We start from the raw sequence: 7,915 nt of genomic DNA on the forward strand, positions 1-7,915 counted from the left end.
TATAAACCAAAATATACCTGGAATGACGAGAATAAAAAGAAAGTGCAATATGACCTCCAAGCCATAAAAATCGTCACTTCAACCTTAGGAATATATGAATTTTTTAGAGTTTCAAATTGCAAGTCCACTAAGGAAATGTGGGATATTCTAGAAACCACATATGAGATGACTGAAGAATTCAAGTGGTCTAGACTTGATACTCTTTCTCAAGAGTATGAAATGTTCCATATGAAACTAGGAGATAAAATTCTTGATCTCCAAAAGAGATTTACTAACCTTAATAACCACTTGATTGCATTGGGAAAGGTGCTATCAAATAGTGACTTGAACTTGAAAGTTCTGAGACACTACCTAGACAATGAAAATCCAAGGTGACAACTATTTTTGAAAAGAGAGGTTTATCAAAAATGTCTTTGGCTGCACTTTTTGGTAAATTGCAGGAACATGGGTTGAAATTAAGCAAACTTGAGCAACATGAAGAACATGAAAAGAAGAGGAAATATACTTCCCTAAAAGCAAAGGCTAAAGTATATGAGTCTTCAATAGATGAATCAGAAAATGAAGATATGGAATATATGAGTGTAAATGAAAGCATGCATTAATGAGCTGAGTGTATATGCTTGCATGCATGACATAGATTTTGATGAAGACAAAGGTTGAGGAATACAAATATTGAAGACAAAGTTTAATAAAGACAAGATCGGCAACAAAGATTGATGAAGATAAAAGAGTAACAATACAGTCAAGGACAAATGTTGTATATCAAGGATATGCTTGAAGGCATGAACAAATCAACAAACAACAAAGTCAACAACAAAGTCAAAAGTCAAGACTCGAGATCACTCAAGCTAAAGCATTCAAGAATACCTAGAGGCTGAGTACTTTTATATCTTTATTAGGTCTTATGATATTTGCTTAGAAAGAGGCTAGGCTAGGACGAACCTTAATTGAAGTCTCACAATATAAAATTGATAATAACTAAAATGAGACTTGCATGCATACATACATGATTTACATGCACATGCATACATACATGATTTACATGTACATGCATACATACATGATTTACATGCACATGCATACATACATGATTTACATGTACATGCATACATACATGATTTACATGCACATGCATAAATACATGATCATAAGATTTTGATGTATTAAAAAGAGTTTTAAATCATACATCATTCAAAGTCATGCATCATACTTTTACAAATCATGCAGGAGGTTCATATCACATTGAAATATCTTTTTTGAAAATCATTTAACCAATTAAGAGTTATTTTAATCGATTAAGCAACGATAAATTTGGGAAACCGTTATTCGATTAAGTATGGGTTTAATCGATTAATGCTAGTTACAATTTCTGGTTTCTTAAATTTTAAAGAATTTTTTATCATCGATTAAATGAAGTGATAGTTGATTACCTGCACCAGAAATTAGAATTTTATGTTAACCCAAGTTTTTCCATTCTGCACATAACATGGAATAACATTTTGATTACACATATTTCTGAAAGTCACATTGCTTATACAATTTCATATCAAAAGAGAGATTTTCGAAGTGTTTTTGAAGAGAGAAAAAAGAGAAAAGGGAGAATCTTTAGCAAGATTTTCAAAGAAGCATAATTGTCAAATCATGCAAAGAAACATTGCATCTCATATTTCTATATTATGAGTTTGTAAGACTTTTAGAACGTTCTTAGACTCTAGAAGAGTGTACATTCAGTACACATAGGTGCAACAACTTGTTAAGTTTAGACATTGGCATAAATATATTTTCTTGGTTTGCTTAGTATCCCCATTGATAGAGGATTAGTTTGAGAAAATCCTAGTTGCAGATAGGTAGCTATCTTCACCACTTATACTAGGGTCTTGAAGAGAAGCAAGAATGGGCTAGGATAAATCGTGAGTAGGTGAGGTATCCGAAAGAGGCCAGAGAATGTTAAGTCGCATTACTTAGCATAAATTTCAGGAAAGGAGCACTTGTAGAAGTGTCAAATTGGAAAATATGTTTCTAAATACATTGGTTTCAATTTCATAGGGAAGAAAAATCTCCCAAGATTAGAAGGGGAAGCATGAATGTAGTTTGTACGTGGATAAGCAAACATACCAGTATAAAAGTTGTGTCTCATTCTTCTTAACCCTTAACTCTTTACATTTTTGTATTACTTGATTTACTTAGCTTGACATGCATGTTATTCTAAGTTATTTGCATATTTTGTTCTATGCATTTATTGTGCTTAATCATCTGTAAGAGTGCATACAAGTTTAGTTGAATCTTGATAATCTTGAAGATCAAAGAAAACTATTTTCCAAAGAATAAGAACTGAATAAATGATTAATAGTCTTCAGATAATCGATTATATGTAGAAGCAGTTAATTGATAAAGTCATTAGTTAATTGATTAAACAGTGAAGTAATTTGTAAAATCTTCTTCTCTAATCGAGCAATGATAATTGTCTACCATATCACATGTTCACCCTCCTTTAGGTGAGATCAAAATCACAATGGAACCCAACAAGTGGTATCAGAGCTAGTATGGTCGTACTAGCTTAACTGATTATATCGTTGATCCTAGGCAATATTACCAAGGGCTCTACTAACCCTTTTGGCGGCGTTGGTGCATCCATCAACCACCCTCCGGTTTTCAATGGCGAGGGGTACGCCTACTCGAAAATCTGAATGAGGATCTTTATTGAGGCTATTGATACAGATATTTGGGATGTTGTAGAATATGGACCTTTCGTTCCACTATACTTGGTGGAGGGAGAAACCAAAGAGAAACCAAAAAGTATCTTGACAAATAAGGACAAGAGAATAGTACAGCTTGACTTAAAAACAAAAAAAATTATTACCTCTGCACTTTCATACAATGAGTTCTTTAGGATTTCTCAATGCATAAGTGCCAAGGAGATGTAAGACATTTTAAAAGTAATCCATGAAGGCACTAGTGAGGTCAAATGGTCTTGATTAAATACTTTGATACTCTGATATGCAAAAGAGATTTACTCACGTTATTAATCATCTCATTGCATTGAATAAATCATTTTCCAAAAGTGAACTAACAAATAAGGTGTTGAGATGTCTTGATAGGAAATGGCAACCCAAGGTGACATCCATCATGGAGTCAAAGGACTTGGACTCAATGACATTCACTACACTTTTTTGGCAAACTTCAAGAATACGAGATAAAGTTAAAGATGCATGACACTCAATGAAAAAATGGACTAGAACATCAAAGAAATCTCTTTCAAAGCAAAAAAATCACATTCAATAATTCAAAAAGAGAAAATTGATTATGAGTCTGATTCTGACATAAATGATGAAACCATATTCCTCTTCGTCGACAAATTCATGAAGTACTTAAGAAAGAAGATATGACTCAAAAAGTTTCAGAAAGAAGATGAAAAATATTCAATCAAGACGAGTAAGTATCCCAAACACAAAGCAACTTGCCATAAGTGTAGGAAAGTAGGTCACATGAGGTAAACATGTCCTACTTCTCTCAAGAAGATTGAGCATGACAACAAGAAAGACTCACAGGCCATTAAAGCTAAGAAGGCATGCATTGTTTGGGATGCACCCGAAGAGGACACTACATCTACAAGCTCCTCGGATGATGAAGAACGAAACAAGCTATGTATTATGGTTCAAAAGCTGAATTCTTGCAAAGTAAGTGAGCAAGATGAGTCTATTGAGGTAAACTCTTTTGATTCTAGTTCAAATTCTAAAAAATTTCCCATGTATGATATACTTTACGATGCTTATGTTGAAATGCATGAAGAACATAAAAAGTTAGGTAAAAATTATGTGGATAGGAAAATGTTATTTTTAGAACATGAAATGAAAATTTTGTGAGTTACAAAGTTATATTGATGAGCTTAAACTTGAAAATGAAACCTTAGATTTAAATATGTTAACTTTCATGTGATTGTACTACTAAGTTAAATATGATATCTACTTGTGAAAATTGCACTTTCATGGAAAAGTAAAATTATATCTTAATGGATAAAGAAGCAAAATTCACAACTAGTAGTCACAACTGAAACAAATTACATGCTACATGTAAAAAAATTGGTATTTGATCTGATTTGAGATATATGCCTGCAAAGAATACATTCCACAAGAAATGGGTAGATGTTTCGAAAATATCATATCTTAAATCCCCTACTGCCATTTATTGTGGAACGCATGGCCATACTTTGAATACATAATATTAGAATGCATGGTGTTCCAAATGGAGAATATTTGTGGATTTCTAAGGGACAAAATCCCAAGGTGACTAACCTCAAGGGACCCAAGATAATTTGGGTACCCAAGACATGCAAGTAAACTTATTTTGAAGGCGTGCCTAAGGACATATGAACATCAAATTGCACATGGACAATAGATGTTCTAGGCATATGATAGGTTAAATGCTTGAAGTTATGAAGAATTCTTCTATAAAGGTAATAAGGTATCTCTTCTAACTCCAAGTGTTACATAATTTTAGTGACATAGATATTTTCATTCATGAAATCCTACCAAGGCCACATTTTAAAAAAATCCCCCAAACTCACATTTTAGGCCATAAACTATATGTTTCTCATTTGCATGCTTTTAAATGCAAACAATTCATTGTTGAACAATTATAAGATCCTTTAATCATGTTTGACATATAAGTAAATGTAGAAATATTATCTAGGATATTCCAATCATGATAAGGCACAACAAGTCATATTTTATATTAAGGCAAATGACCAAAATTCTTTTTGAAAAGCCTATGCAAATTTAATATTTGATGAGCCATCTCCAAAAGAGGAGAGAAAATGTATGCTTAATGTTTTGTAGGTACTCATGAGGATGCATATTCAAAAGATTAAAGTTCTATGCAAGAAAAGAAAGACAAGAATTAAGAACTTGAAGAAAGGCCAAAGAAGAATTGAAAATATGGCAACCTTCTAATATCTTGATAAGGATGAGGTAAAGCATAAGAGGTAACTATATATCGAGGCTTGCTCTATTTTATATTATTTTATAATATGTTATGCCCGATGTTATGCTTAAGTGTTTGAATGCATGCTAGATGCCAAGATATTACTAAATAATCGCACTTATCACCAATAATGCATGCGTTCTTGATTGTACATGCTTTCATGAGTTTGACATTGGTTTAGTGTGTATTAAGTGTTTAGAATAAGTTCTTTCTAGTGGAGTCTAAGCAAATCCCTAAACTAATCCAAACTGTTCCAAAACCTGTCTTTGTGACTTACCTAATCGATTGTTTTGTGTTCTAATCGATTACATGAGCATTTTTCTGGCTAAATTAATCGATTATTAGTGCCTTCGATTAGCAAGGCTAAATTGTTTTTAAATATGTAATCAATTAACTTGGGACATATTCGATTATCTGTGTTAAAAATTTAATCCCGTTAATCGATTAACTCAGAGGTTAATCGATTAAGTTTAGTCACAAAACATATTCAAACATAGTTCTGGGTTCAGTTTCTTCAAACCCTAAACCTCGTATATTCTGTCTTCTTCACCCAAATTCATCTTGAAATCCATCCTCAAACTTAAATCCGAGCTACCCCATCTCTATTTCTTTCATCCTCTTAAACTCTAACACATCAATTTGGTTAAAATCAAGTGACCACAGATTGGATAGACATCTGCTGTCCCACACTTAGTGCCATTCCATGTGCCATGACCTTCTAATTGGTTGAAAAAATATATAAGTTAAAATTTAATTTTAAAGTATTTTTCTGACCATTCATAACTTATGACACATGGAGTGTCACTGAGTATGGGACAGCAGATGTGCTCCCCCACGGATTACCCTCTTTCTAAAACCTAATTCATTTTCCATATCTAATGGGTTGTCCATCGAATTTTTCTGCCAAATAAACCGCAATAGACCCAAGAGAGTGAATCATACCACTGGAATGAACCATTCTCATCGTCATCTGGGACGTGTGAGAAAGTTGGACATTGGAGGCTCTTAATCTAATGTTGGGCATAATCCATCTTTAGGTTTGGATCCCTTTTATGCTCTTGCTCTTCAAGTAGAAAAGTTGGCAAGATTTATCAGCCGAAAACCTACATATATTCGTTATGCTGACATGGCATGGATGGTGGAGCAAGGATTTCAGTTCCCACATGAATTGGAGGTACAAGGGGCTGTATAATTTATGGAGCCAAATGGAAACATATACCCATCTCTAGTTCGGGAGTTTTATGCGAACATTCATTATAAGGATGGTGGTTATCGAGGCATGGTGCAAGGGAGGTTGATTCTGATGAAATGTGATTTGTTTATGATTGTTGGATGCTTGGCATGTGATGGTGGACCTCTTGGTGACTGTAATGATGAGAAATAGAATGCATATGAATCCACGGAAATGTATAAGTTATGCCTAAGAGGACTGCATTACTTCATCCAAGGTGAGCTTATTGAAGTTGATGAAATGTGATTTGTTTATGGTTGTTGGAGGCTTGGCGTGTGATGGTGGACCTCTTGGTGACTGTAATAATGAGAAACGGAATGCATATGAATCCACGGAAATGTATAAGTCATGCCTAAGAGGATCGTATTACTTCGTCCAAGGTGAGCTTACTGAAGCTGGTTCTTAACTGTGGAGAATAGGCTGCTACAATACTTGATTGCTTATATTCTGGTTCAGCGCAACACTAATTACGTGCAACCAACAATAAATGATTTGAAATTAATGTTTGCTATCAAGGAAGGTATTCTGATTAGTTGGCCTGATGAGATTTTGAAGGTAATGTATGGAATCGCATTGTCTTCCTCGAGATTGCTAGCGTGTGGGATATTTATTTCTCGTGTCATTGATCATATTGGGATCCACACATTTGGTATGTAGATTATTACTGTGAATCCCAGAGAGCATATGGTCAATGAGAATCTCATTCACAAGATGAGTATTTACGAATATGGAGGTGAATGGAAGTATCAGGAGGACCATATAACTACTGTTATTTTGGACTTACCAAATGAGGAAGAGGATGGTGGGCAAGGCGAGCAAAACCAAGAGCAACAATATGACGGAGCTTCTAATATGCCTCAAGGACCTTCATTTGGTTTGGGTCTCCTAGATGCCATAGAACAACGCCTGAATGAGCGGATTAATACGAGAATGTAATCTAGGGAGGATAGGCTCATGGTAGAGTTTCATAGACAAGAAGAAGATAATAAGAATCATTTCGAGCAACTTCACTTTTTGTTTAGGACCTTTGGTGGCTTTTAGCAACCACCTCCTACTTAGTCTAGCTTAGGGCATCTATTATGTCCTAGTTAGGTTCTGATTTAGGAGTTTATGGTCTGTGTATTTTGGTCGTTGCGTTGTATTCTCAAACTTGTTATTTTGTGCTTTGAATTGTACACGCATGACATGTTATATTGTACTTTTGTGCTTTCACTTGAATTTTGTACCTATTATCTATTCCTTGTAATCATTTGATCAATGAATGAATGAATGTTTAGTTTTATTTTAAACATGTTACGTTGATCATATTGTTCGTAATCTGTTTAAAATGAATTGGATAACAAGTAACATAAAATTCTGCAAACAACATGTAAATCTGCACTCCATTCTGTTATAATAGTGTGGTTAGTTGATTAACAGTAGAAGTAATCGATTAATAGCAGTTTAAAATGCAATTCTGTGAAAAATTGAATTACATTTAATTGATTAAGTAGTGACATAATCGATTAAAAACAATAGATATTGCATTGTTTCCTTTCCTTTGGCATTAAAACTTTCATATATATCATTGCTTTTTGATTATGCCAAAAGGGGCACAAAAGTTGTTGTTTATGTTTTGTCGGAGGAGAAAAGTTGAGGCTTCCACAAGCAAATGATAAACCACCCTATGCTAAAATTGAGGGGGAGCAAGAGGGTGAAATGTGC

This window comes from Lupinus angustifolius, unplaced genomic scaffold (genome assembly GCF_001865875.1).
Source record: "Lupinus angustifolius cultivar Tanjil unplaced genomic scaffold, LupAngTanjil_v1.0 Scaffold_432, whole genome shotgun sequence".
NCBI lineage: Eukaryota > Viridiplantae > Streptophyta > Magnoliopsida > Fabales > Fabaceae > Lupinus > Lupinus angustifolius.